The sequence below is a fragment of the Echinops telfairi genome, unplaced genomic scaffold (assembly GCF_000313985.2).
Source record: "Echinops telfairi isolate 266 unplaced genomic scaffold, ASM31398v2 ScPeMD7_5592;HRSCAF=6446, whole genome shotgun sequence".
Classification (NCBI taxonomy): domain Eukaryota; kingdom Metazoa; phylum Chordata; class Mammalia; order Afrosoricida; family Tenrecidae; genus Echinops; species Echinops telfairi.
In genome coordinates this window covers 48,591,837-48,605,693 of record NW_022109491.1, presented here as the reverse complement: position 1 = coordinate 48,605,693, position 13,857 = coordinate 48,591,837, and positions in this window count along the sequence as shown.

Here is a 13,857-nt window from a genome sequence, read left to right as displayed (position 1 = left end):
GCGCCAGCGCCGCCCGGGCTGACGCCCCGCGCTCGCCTCAGCCGTCCCCACACGCCAGGCGCAGTTTGTCGCCCCCTGTCGCCCCGGCCCGGCTCCGCGTATTTCTGCACCGCAGGCTGCGCTGGGGGGCACTGGTCCCCAAGGTGAGTTTGCGGAAGGAAGGGGGGCGGAATCATCTCCCCTACCTCTCCCGGCACCTCCTGGGTCCCTCCAGGACTGGGAGTCCTCTACGCGGTCCGCCGGTCCGCGCTGGGGGCGTCGAGATCATTCCGCCAGTTTGGCTGGGTGAAGTTGGCATCACACATGGACTCGCCTCCGGCGGCGCCGCGAGCTGCAAAGTGGAAGCGCAACTTCCAGGGGCTCGCCAGCCTCAGACGTGCGGTCGCGCTCCGGCGCCGGCTTAACTCGATGCGTCCAAAGGGGTCAGCGACTTCAGGGGGCGCAGGGTGGATCCCAGTTCCCGCTACGACTCCGGGAATTGGCCCAGGTCTTGAGAAGTGAAAGAAGGGAGGTGCGCTGGGTGAGTGGGAAAAGAAGAGACAGGGAAAGGGAGCTGCCTGCCTGGAGTCTGTGGTCTAGCGACAGGGACTCACTGCCTCATAGCGACCCCAAGGACAGAGTAGAACTAACCCTGTGGGTTCCGAAGACTGTGACTCTTGGCAAGAGTAGAAAGTGGTTTCAAACCACACACCTTGGGGGACAAGCTGCCTGTAAATTCTCCCTGGGCATTTATCTTGGAGCCAGGAACCCTTCGCCCAGAAGTTAGGGTTCCCGGACAGTCAGGGGGTGGGTGATTTGACAAGCAGTCATTCCTGTTTCACATCTCTTGCTTCGTTTTGGATTTGGGGAGGAGTGTTCCAGAAATGTATCTGGGTACAAACAAAACATTCTCTTGTAGGCCTGTGTCTTCCAGGGGCTCAAGGCTTTCCCTTGACAGGATGGACTGACACCTTGACTCAGTGATTGCAACAATGGGCTCAAACATGAAAACAATTATGAGGATGGCGCAGGAGCAGGTAGTGTTGCATTCTGTTGTATATAGTAGGGTCAGAACGGACTCCACTGCACTGCTTAATAAATCGACACACCAAGCCCGAGGCTGGCCCTCTCAGGCTGAAGGAGCAAAAGAAACAACCAGAACGCAGTGCTCTGGGGCATGTTTGGTGTCTGCCAGGAAGGACTTCAAGGCAGAAAATACTAGTGACACCCCAGAAGATCCTGAGTGAGCCAGGGCCTGACTAACCAGGAACTCCCCGACTGGGGCTCCCAGGCAAGGTCCCTAAGGACTCTGAGTGAAGGAGTCAGACCAGGGTCTGAGTACTTTTCGGGACAGTGTAGCCCATTTTTCAGGGTCTAGCTTAGGCCTTCACTCGTGCCTGCTGCAATTAGCGTGGTTAAAAATCAAACTTATTTCTTTGTTTTTTGCAGTCACACTGTATATGCGAACCCCTCAAAGGTTTTCGAAGATATCCCGCCAAAACACAGCACACCACATACACACACACACACATAAATGAAACATAAGAGAATGAAATGATTCGAGTCTTGGTATTGCAAACACTCAGAGAACACGCTTCAGAAGAACTAGCTCACAGGATACAAGAATGTGAGAATGTATAGAAAGGCAGCCAGTTGTGACATGGGTTGTTGAGAGAGAGATGAAAGGAGGAGGTACAAAGGCTGAATTGAGCCCCCTGAGCAAGGGCTGCAGGGTGCCTGTTATGCTATTGTGTCCTACAGTCTTAAGCTGAGGGGGTGCATGTGAGGGAGGGAGAGGTGTTGTGCTTAGCACTTTCCTCCAATTCGAACACTGGAACCCAATCACTCTCAAGACCCCAAAGGGAAAGTGATGCCGAATTGCCAAGTAGAATTAAAACAACCCGAAGAGTCCTTCCTCCCCCACTCCTACCCCCCATGAGCCCATGGGCTAAATTTGGTTGCTATTAGTTTGTTTTTGATTTTCTGGCCTGCTTGTAACCACAGTGGATTCGAAGTCTATTCTTTGTCCAGCTTCCCATTTGTTTAACCCATAAATGTTTATTATTGAAAGCAGTTAGGTGCTTTTTATTGAAAGTACTGGCTGCTGACGGTTGGTGATGTCCTGGGAAATGAATGTGGGATATGAAAGAGGGAAAAGTAATTTTCCAAAAATGAAATGGGTAAACAAAAATAAGTGAATATTTTCCACATAATTAAGAAAGGAGTGGACGGCCAGGCATCAGCGATTCCAGGAGAGAAATAGGAGAAAACGAAGATACTGTGCAACCCACCCTAGAAACAATCAAGGGGAAACTGAAAGTCACAGATGAAAATGTGAAATATGTTCTAGCCTGAGATGGAGGGATTTTAGTACTGCATTATAACTTCTTTTCCACCAGAAACTTTAAATGTAACATTTGGGAGAGAAAGATACACTAAAGGTGACATTTGGAGGCAGTAGCTTTCTCTTTGAGCTTAAGGAGCAGTGTCTTGCCATTCTTGTGTGTATGTCCCCCTGGCTTCCCAACTTAGGCTGGTGTTTCGTGCTAGTAGGTCCAAGAAGTTAGACAGGTTGGATTATCCACACTTTCCACTTTTAGGAGACCTAGACTGTGCAATCAGAACTATCTCATTTCTTTCAGCCACTGATCAAAATGGAAAAGAGCTCTCAAAAATGATTGTGTGGCTTAAACAGTAATATTAAAATGGAAGTATTTGGAAAACTGAAAATGTCCATAAGCCCATTACCATCGAGTAGACTCTTCACAGTGGCCCTATACCAGGTTTCTGAGATTGAGACTGTAAACATTTGACGGAGCAGACATATCATTTTACTGCTGTATAGCAGCTGATGGGTTTGGATCCTCAGCCTTGGCATTGGCAGCCCATTTCCTAACTCACCGTGCCACCACGGTCTCTATAAAATGTCCAAGGTAGCACACATATCTTCTGCATAGATCTGGGTATTTGTAAAATGAAAAATCCAAATGAGTAGCCATAGGGCCACCAAGGATAAAAGTGAACAATTGCCAAGCAACAGGCTTGGTAGTGGCATGATTGCTTTCCAGAAGACTAGAAAAAGCAGTGCTGAGTGACAGTCTCCTTCGGACTAAAGGATGTTCCTGAAAATTAGGTTTGCCCTGTGGCTGCTAATTGGCACATCTATATTGGCCCAGACTAATTGAAATCAGTTTGAAATGCACTGCTCTTGAATATAAGATAGTTGTTCTGGAAATGTCTGATCCTACATGAACTTGGTGCATCGGACCAAAGACAAACAAACTGAAAAACATGGAGTTCTTTCTCTTGATTAAGCGAAATGCTTTTTCAATAAGGTGTGTACCTATATAAAAAAAGTTTAATTGACATTAGTTGGGTGATACTGCCCTATCTCCTAATTCAATGTGTAGTGTCCCGGGGTCTTAAAAGCATACAAGTGCTATTTGGGGTATAACAATTAGTCTGTATTTGTTAGTACCAACAAACGGGGAGCTCAGTCAGAAAGAGGGGCGGGTGTAATATTTGGCTAATTGTCTCTATGAACTGCCACTGTTGTCATTAGACCAGAAAAACTGGACAGCTACTCCTATTTAATATTTTAATAAATGATTCTATAGAAGAAGCCCTGACCAAAATATGCAGGGTAGAGTTTCAAATTCTCATGAACTGCAGATTTTCTGGAGCTGTGGAAGCTGGATGAACTCCCAAGCTATTTCCTAATATAATCTTTAAACTTTAAACCAATAGTATCTGTCAAAGACTTTTTGAAAATTAACAATAGTTTAGATTAATTAGTAAAAAAATGTCTGTCTTAAGCATTATGCTTTTAAAAAGATACATCTTATTATGTTACTTGCTGTATTAAGATATAGATTCTATATGGATCTATCTATCTATACAATGACAACAGTTAGAAAAATTAGAAAAATTGGATAGGAAACAGTGGGTAGTAAGTTTTTGTTCATGAGAAGAAATAATTCTGAAATAAAGGATGGAAATGGTTGTATAATGAGAGAAACATAGTTTCACTTAATTGTACATGTAAAAACTGTTGAATCAGGTTTTGCTGTGTATTTTCTGAACAAGAAAAATAAAAGTGTATTTGAAAATCTAGTTTATAATTTTCTGCACATAAACATAACTCAGGTGCTAGAAATGGGATAGTTTAAGCTGCAGGAATTGTTGTTAAATAACACTTTAGCCACAGAAGAACGTGCAAGTCTGTGGGTGAGTGAGTGGAGGGTTCCCCATTTCCGTCCTGCCCAGACACAGCAAGACTGGGTTTTTCCCCTATCTTCAGTCACCAATTTCTGGGTTGATTAAAATTATAATTGAAAACCATGATTTTAAAACTCACTGCCACTGAGTCAATTTCAAATCACAGTGGTCCTATAGGACAGAGTAAAACAACCCCTGTGGGTTTCCAAGGACAGTAAATCTTTACAGGAGTGGAAAGTCTCATCATTCTGCCCTAGTTGGTGGTGGTTTCAAACGACAGACCTTGTGGTAAGCAGTCCCTATGTGTAACAGACTACACCATCTTTTCATAGCTGGTATTCTTTGTAGAAACATCCATATTTTGAAACACAAATATCCCCACAAAGATGTGTTTGTCTTAAACCCAGAAGTATTGAAAGTTTCCACAATTACATATATTTCAAGCATAATATCCTTTGTATCTATTTAATTTATCCTCATCACACCTCTAAGTAATTTCTCTCTGCATTGCCACGTAAGTAATTTTCTTAGAATGTCTGGGTCTTTTAAGGTACAAATGGGATTTTTTACTAGTGGCTGCTTGTCTGGTTTGGTCAATTTTACCTAGTTGTTGCAGCAGTATCCCAAGGTGCCCACTAACTCACACTGACCCTATAGGACAGAGCAGAATGGCTCTTCAGGATGTCCAATTCTGTCACCATTAAGGGCGCAGAAAACCATCACAATCTATCTCCTGCAGAGCTTTTTGTATGAGGCCAACCACTCAAATGCCGTGCTACCAGGAATATAGATATATATCCATTCCATCCTAGCCTCAGTGATGGTTTTAATTTCCTCCCCCTTTCCCCTGGTGTATGGGTTATGGAGTTTTATTTAAGACCCGGAGTGCCTCGGGTTTTGATTTAGTGTTTTGGAGTTTGTGATCTCATTGCCTGGTATGGAAAATATTAGACAGGGTTCGCAGATTGTATCCAGGAAAAGACTTGCATCACCACTGTGCGGCGAACACTTGCAACAAGCGCCACAGAAACCCGATTGCAGAGCCGTCCAGAGTCAACATTCACCATCTATGCCTTTGGGTAGCGATGATCTCTTAGGCAAAGTGTTCCTTAAAACACTGATTCTCAAAGGCAGAGATACTTAAACTTCTAGATGCCCGAGTCCCGTCTCCAGAGAGAGGTGACCTGCCGCCTGACTGCCAGGATTTTTAGAGTTCCCCAGGTGATTCTGAAGTGCATTTAAATGTTAGATTGAAGGGATGCAGACAGCGGGGCTTCCAGAGTTACCACAGTTTCTCAATGCTGGGGGGGCGGGGACGCGGGGCTTGGGGGCGGTGGGACGGACTGAAGGGGAGGGAGACTGGCGACTACCTGACCTCAGGTCGTTGGAAACCCTTCCTTCCAGAAAATACTCAAATGAATTTGAAGACCTCCCTGTGAATGTTTACACTATCTCCCTCTGGGCCTCTTGGAGGCTGCGGAAAACCAGAGAGAAAGCTGCTCCCTGGGTCTCCCGCCGCCCTAGGGATGCTGTCTTCAAATTCAAGTGGCCTCAGTCTCCCTCCCCCAGCTGGCCCAGGTGACGTCTCTGGGTTCTGAGAGAGCTTCCATTAGGTGAGCTGCTGCTACTGGCCACTTGCCTGAGGGGAGCATTAGCTCAGACGCTGGAATTGACAAAGTTGAACGACCAGGGCGGTGGCACAGGAGCCACAGGGGCTTTTGTCGCAGAAAGAGGACAGGGAAATGCAGCTCTCTTCCCCAGGTATGCAAATAGCAGTGCGGTCCAACGCTTCCCAGAAACACCTACGGAATCACCTTGAGCGGTAAAAATAGTTTATGGTTTTTGTGATTCTTGCTGTTATCGATCCGCTTGAATAGCCGTGTACCTTGGCTGCCTGTGACATCTGACCGCTCCTGTCTGCAGAGTCATCGGCACTCAGGGGAAGGTGAGGGAAATCCTCCTTAAATTCTCAGAAATGAGTTAAGATGCCTTCGTTTCATCTTCACTAGGCTTACCTTAGTAAAGAGCAGTAAGATTTAGACTTCTTGTCATTTTATTCTATGTGACTAGTACTTGTATGCTTATTTGTGCCAATATGATGTGTTTCATTTTAGTTTTAAACAAGTCTTCCGGGAGTCTCAGCTAACTCCCTCCCTCCAGGTCCTTTCTGCCCACCACTTTAGAGGTGCAGGGTCTGGTGATGGTTGCCCACAAGGTGACAAATCTGCGTTATTTCCCCGGGTCCTGTAAGGTTCCTGCCCTTGACAGTGAACTGCCATTCTCTTTTCCTATAGCTCGTTTTAATGGCAAATGCTTCCCTTCTCCTTCTCTGCCAGGTTTCCACCTTACACAGGTCTGGCTTTGGAGGATTCTACGGTATACATATTTTCCACAAATAAAAAAAAATAAGTAAAGGATTACATGCAGTGGTTTTAAAGATTCATCTCAGCTATAAAATTTTATAAAATTACTAGAAAATAGTAATGTCGAAATTACTAAATCTAAGAGAACAAATCCACTGGTTCTCGTAGGACTTTCAAATATTGTTAATATTTTAAAATCTTGTATGGAAATCTCTTGAAGAGACCTGAAAATGTGTATTTTAAGAACTCCGTTGTTTTCCAAAATGCTTTGTAAAATTATTCATGTCCGTTTATTCCTACAGGATTATAATGTTTATACTGTGCTATAACAGATGATTGAAGTGATGGCCACAACAAGAATCTCAAACATAAGAACAACTGTGAGGTGGTGGAGGACCGGGCAGTGTTTCATTTTGTTGTATGAGTTGGAACTGATCCCATAACACCTAATAACGACAATCTAAGATAATGTTAAAATAATGGAAATGCACATAAGATTAATAATAATTATTTAAATTAAGGCAGCCTTTAAGCAATTCCATATTTCTTAGAAACAACCAGAAGCTTAAAGGTTATGAGGATGTAAGACAACACAATAACAAATGATAAACCAGGCTACAGTGCTGTACATTTTATGTACAGATATGATTATAAAAATCATTTTAATTGGGTTTCTAAGTGTTTAGACATTGGCAAAATCAATAACTGGATTAATATCAACCAGGCTGGAACACACATATTCAGCATTTGAGGTATGAGCTCTTGACAAATTAGCAGCTAGAGTTTTTCACAGCTAGAAAGGAGCATCCTCAGCTGTCCACTTTTTTTTTTTTTCAAAATAAAACCTCTGCTTGAGCCAGGACTCTGCTTGGTTTACTTTCTCTTCTATAATTATGCTATACAAGATATTAGCTCAGTCATTTTGCGCAGGGCTAGTTTTTGCATGTGTGGGACATGTGTTCATGTTTGCAATGTCAGCCAACTGATTGGAGCAGAACAAATCTGGCACTTTCATCTTGGCTTCTCTTTGAACTCGGGAATAGGTAACTCTCAAAGAGTAGCTGTGGGAGTGACCGGGAAATAAAGCAGCAAACAGCTGGATTTTGATTTGGAAGAACAGCCTTCAGAGGGTTGATGGCGGTTCAGTAGAACCCCAGGCTTGAGATGCTTCTCAAAAGTAAGTCCTGCGAGGCTGTTTTCCCTTGACCTTTCATTATAGAGGAAAAAAGGACATAATTTGATGACCTTCTTCTGATTGTAACTTTAGGGCTTTTCTTTGCATCTCTAAGTTTTAAGCTGCTGAAAAGATAGGAGCATTTTTGAACAGACATGATGGGAGCTAGTATGCATGCTCTGAGTATGTATATGTGTGTATTCACTGGCCTGTATTGGCGCACACAGAGAAGGACTATACATCTTTTTAAAGGCACAATATCTATAGACCCTCAAATCCATATGCACCTCAAATTCAGAAAATGACTTGACTACCTAACTGTACACAGCTGACAAGCTTACGCTTTTATTAATGCAAAAGCCTTCATTTTGAATCCAGCTTGTTGAGCCTTTAACTCATTGAGTGTCAATATCCTCATTTATAAGATGAGGTCATTGTAAGGATTAAAGAACCTGATCATGAGAAATGCTCAATGACATTAGGTGTTTACAATCAATAGGATTCTCCTATGTTAGGAGGAGTACTCTGAATAATTTTTAAATTACAATAATCACCCAAAAGACAAAATACTTAGGAATAAACCTAACCAGAGAAACAAAAGATCTATACAAAGAAAATTACTAAACACCACTACAAGAAGCCAAAAGAGTCTTATATAAATGGAAGAATGTTTCATGTCCATAGGTAAGATTTAAAATAGTGAAAATGTCAGCATTACTGAAAGCAATGTATAAATATGCAGTAATTCTGATCCAAATCCTAACATTATTCTTCAAAGCAATAGAAAAACTAATTATCAACTTTGTATGGAAAGGAAAGAAACCTAGGATAAGTCAAACACAGCCAAAAAACAAAGTAGGAGGCTTCCCTCTCCCTGATTTCAAACCCTATTACACAGCCACGGCAATCAAAATAGCTTGTTATTTGGTGCAACGAAAGATTGTGTAGACCAATGAACAGGAACAAGGAATCCAGAACTAAAACCAAGCACCTACAGCTATTTGATACAAGACAAACACATTAAATGGGAAAATGTCTTTTCAGCAAATAGTGCTGGAAAGATCGGATCTCCATCTGCAAGAGAATACAAAACTGAACTCAAGAAGGATTAAAAACTTAAATCTAAATCCTGGAACTATAAAGATCATCAATAAAAAAATCAGAACTAACTTAAGGGCCCTCTAAGGCATAATATGCTACCAAACATAATGAAAAATACACTCCCTATAGAAGACAAAATAGAGGAGTGGGACCCTTAAAAATACGACATTTATGTACACAAGACTTCATCAAAAGAGTAAAAAAGAGAATCCACTGATTGGGGGGGAAATCAGCAATGATATATTGAACAAAGGGCTAAATTTCTAAAATCCATAGAATACTGTAATACCTTAATAAGAGAATGACTAATTAATTTTTAATGGGCAAAAGGCATGAATATACAATTCACCAAAGATAACACCCAGATGCCCAACAGTCATTGCAATCATTAGATTGCAATCATTAGATGTAAGAAAACTATATTGAAAACGATGATGAGATATGACCTCACACTGGTACGATACAAACTTTAAATAACAGAAAATAACTAATGCTGTAAGGAGAGACTGGAACACTTATACACAGGTGGTATTGGAAAATTGAACAACCACTAAAGAAGACAGTCTGGCACATCCTTAAATGAATGGGAATAGCCATCCCATATGACCCAACAATCTCTCTATTTAGTAAACACTCCAAAGATCAAAACATGAACAGATGTTTGCACACCCATGTTTGGCTCAGTGTTATCCACAATTGCAAAAAGACTGAAATAACCAAAATGCTTGTCTATAGAAGAATAGATAAATAAACTTGGTACATAAATAAAATGGAATATTATATACCCCTAAAACAACAATTAAACTGTCAGCTACTCCATAACATGGACCAATATGGAAAATATTTTGCTCAGCAAAATTAGTCAAGATCACAAAGACAAATACCGTATGAGCCACTATAATTTAAGAAAAAAAATCAAGAGAAATTGTTTTCAGTCTGACACCTGACTGGATGGGTAAAGAACGGGAGGGAGTCAGGGAGAAGGAAAAAAGCAAGCAAGCAAGGGCCACATGCAGGTAGTAGATGAGAGGGGAAGCGTCAGCTTTCTGGGATACTGTCAGTGTTCTGTTTCTTGATGTGGGTGGTGATGATCAGGATATTTACTTTCTAAAAATGAATTGTGCTTTACAACTGTTTTACATAATGTTCCCTATGTATGTTTTATTTCACAATTGGAAACAACAGTAGGTAATCAGCGGTCATGATTCTCATCATATGATTTTTCTATATTTTAAAGAAACATATTTTAGCTTTTGTCTGTATTACATGTTGTCATTAGCTATAAAGTAGATGATTTTCTAATGCATACCTTGAACTATATTAAATTGTGTCTTAGAAACTTAAAAAGAGTTTTCCCGAGTTTCCATTTCTTTGCCTCATTTTTCTGCTGTTCTGAAACATTTCCTAATTCTGGGTTCAAGACACTGAAATGACAATCACTGCGGAGCCAGGGCTGGCAGCTTTAAAAATCGGCACCTATGACCACCAGAAAGTGAGTGGCAGGGTGTGGAGGGACAGCTGTAAATCCTCCGGGTAGAGAAAGCGGAGGAAGAGGGAATGGCTAGCTCAGTGCTTTCAGATAATGGGAAAGAATCCTGGTTCTGAAAGGGGCTGACTCTCCCTGAACTGCCCGGGCTCTGACCCAAACCGGAACCACGGTCTGCCCTGTTTGCTTACTATGACAGCAAGCTTTTTCTGTGTGTGACATGAGATCTTTTACCTCTGTGTTTACTTTCTTTTTTCCTCCTGAGCAGCATGCGTTCCTTTCCCTGTTTGTCTTTTGAACATGTTCTTTCTCCTCCTTGAGGAAGCATTTGAACATTCTTAGGGAATGGGCCAGTTCTGTCGAATAATCAAGGTTTGGGTCTGGTGTAAGCTGAGTTTGTGATAAGCAGCAGTTGACTATCAGAGTGAGAATACTACCCACCCCAAACTACCATTCCCCTGGCCCCAAGTCCCTTTTGTCTTGTGCTACCCACAAGTTTAACTTTCCCTCATTCCCAGAAGGGCCTCACATTGAAGATTCCAATTAAATATCATCTATTATTAAAAAGGCCATGTCCTTACAATATTTGGACTACTGGTTATTATTGTTTTAAACACAGGCAGAGTGCATTAATGATCTGACGACCTCTATTTACCCATAAGTACCCTAGTGGACAAGGTAATTTGCTACCTATACTCCCTATCCTCTCTACTCAGAACTGAAGCACTCAAGCCCATTTGTTGGCAGTGTTCATCGTTCTCCTCTCTCAGCTGAGACCACCTTTCAGGCATTGCCCCGGATTGAAAAGAGCACAGCATCCAAGGAGACAAATGCTTCCTTGGAATAACGCACATCCAGGGTCTGATCACTGTAGAAGGGAACCCAACTCTGAAGGGCAAGACCAAGGGCCGCCAAAGGGCCTTTGTGTGACTGCAGCCAAGTCCAATTTTTCTCTTCTCAGTCTTGTTGCTACATCACTCTGAGGTGCTGATCCCAGTATGGATGACAATAGAAGCCCCAAATCCATTTTTAGGGTCCACACATGAATTGAGCCTCTGGTTCATCCCCTCTGATCATAGTTGAGGGATGTGAATGCCCTTGTAGTCAGACAGAGAGCATTGTGTGGTCGACTGTAATTAGGCAGATGTAATTAGGTTGAAATGTAGTATGTCATCATTTGAACTCCCTGTTGACCCATTTTAAAGCTGTTTCAGCTTTGAAAGAAAATAACAAAGGGGAAATACTCTTGGATTAAGACTGGTGAATTCCTCTGATGATAGACCAGGGGTGTGAATGGCCTTGCTGTCATACAAAGGCATTGGCAGGGAGGGGCCGGGGAAGAAGGCTGGGGGGTGGATTGTTACAGGTGCCCTTTGGTTGAAATCTGGCATCTCATGTGATCTCCCTTTTGACTCATTTTAAGTTTGCTCTAATTTTAGTATTTTCTGCTTTCTTTTCAATCAAGGTTTATCTGTTTTACTTTGTTATTGTTGTTAGTAGTTCTTTTGTTTGTTTTTAGAATGATTTTTCAGTATATGAAATTCAGGATTGGTAAAGCAATAGAGATAGTAAATGGATTAATGGTTTGTTAGGTGTATGTCAGGTGAAGTTGGGGGGAAATGGGAGCTAATAACTATGAGTACAAGAATGAGAAAATGTTCTAAAACTGATTGTGGTGATGATTGTTGTAGCTCTTTTGATGTGATTGAATTATATATGTGAATTATATGCCAATAAAACTTTTTAAAATGAGCACATGACTTGAAAATTTTAATTCATCCATAATTCTTTCATAATATGCATTTTACCATAATTATTCAAAATGGCAAAAAGTTTTTGAAGACCCTTCATGTATTAATTTTTATATTATATGTGTATGTGTGCAATAAGTTTTTTGCTTTTTATATTTCTGCATCTTCTAATTTAGAAAGCAATAATTGAGAGAATTATGTATGCATAATTATATATGGGCATAGATAGATAGATAGATAGATAGATAGATAGATAGATAGATAGAGATAGATATAATTTATTTTAGAAGTTGTAAAAGACCTGGGTAAATTACTTGAATATTTGAGTTCTTATTTTCCACATGAGTTGCATTCAATGTACTCTAAGACATCTTACATTTCTAAAATGATATACATTTATACATAATTTTTTAAAAAAAAGAACGCTTGTGATAAAGTCCCTGCACACACACCCAAAACAGGACCCAGCTATGAAATAAATGATCTCTTTCCCCCAATATATAGGCTTGTTTCAAAGATTAATAATTAAATCAAAGAGATAAAATCATTACCACCAAATCATATAAGGACAGAAGCCAGAGTGGCTGGCTGCCCTCACTGAAAGATCACTGAAAGCAGGTGGGAGTTCACATTGGAAGAATGACTGCGTTTATGGCACCCAAAGGGAAGGGAGGAGCTGGGGGAGCTGTAGCAAAGTCATCTTGATTAGCATCAGGACTCAGAATTGGAGAAGGAGGAGGCCAGTGGCAAACACAGAGATGGGAAGGTTACAGGGCAAAACTTGATACTTGAAGTGTGGTCTGATTCTGTTACCCATACAAGTAAATTTCTGATATGGGACTACAACAAAACCTCTGTGGGACCACAAATAGGACTTGAAAATAAAGATTATGTTGGTGGATTTGGACTAGCTATGCATCATAGCTTCACTAAGCAAATTAAGGATTTTATTTTGATTACAAAGGAAACATATTTACTGAGCAATGAGTGATTTTCAGACCCTTTTGGAGGTTATATTAACATAATTTGTTAGAGCAAATATAAAGAGATTTCTTTCTGCAAATAGAGCTGGTTTGTGATGGAGGACTTAGGAGTGAGGCACAGCTTTGCCCTGGAGGACTTTTGTGTGTCTGAAACTTGATTATGCATCTCCTACTGGTGCTCGGTTGTGCAAGAGAAGGAGTTATGGGAAAAGCACATCCTCACGAATCTTAATTTCACCTAAGGATACTGGAAAATAAATAGTTTGGGTAAAAAATTAAAATAGATTAGTGGTGGCAGAAGACACACATTTTTTATCCACTTACAGGACAACAACTCTAACACTGCCTTTGAGTCATTGTTGACTCATAGCGACCAAGGCAGAACTGCCTCTGTAAGTTTCTGAGATTGTAACTTTTTTTTTTAATTGAATCAGTACTTCAGGTGGTTTGGGGGTTGTGGGTTTTTGTTTGTTTGGTTTTTTGAGATTATAACCTTTTATGGGAATAGAAAGTCCCATCTTTCTACCGTGAAGACAAAGCAGATGTCGAAGAATAATTTTTTTTAAAAATATCACCCTGGTTACCTAGAGCTGAAGTTCTTTGCAGTTCTTTGGAGAAGCAAGGAGTCCACCCCCATCTCAGGAAGGATGCTGTGGGAGAAGTCTTCAATTTCATGGCAAACAAAACAAATGCACAGCGGTACAGACGGGAATTGGGAACGCAGGGAATCTAGGACAGAGGAACCTCTCAGGACCAGGGGTGACAGTGGCGATACCAGGAGGGAAAGGGGATGTAGTAGGGG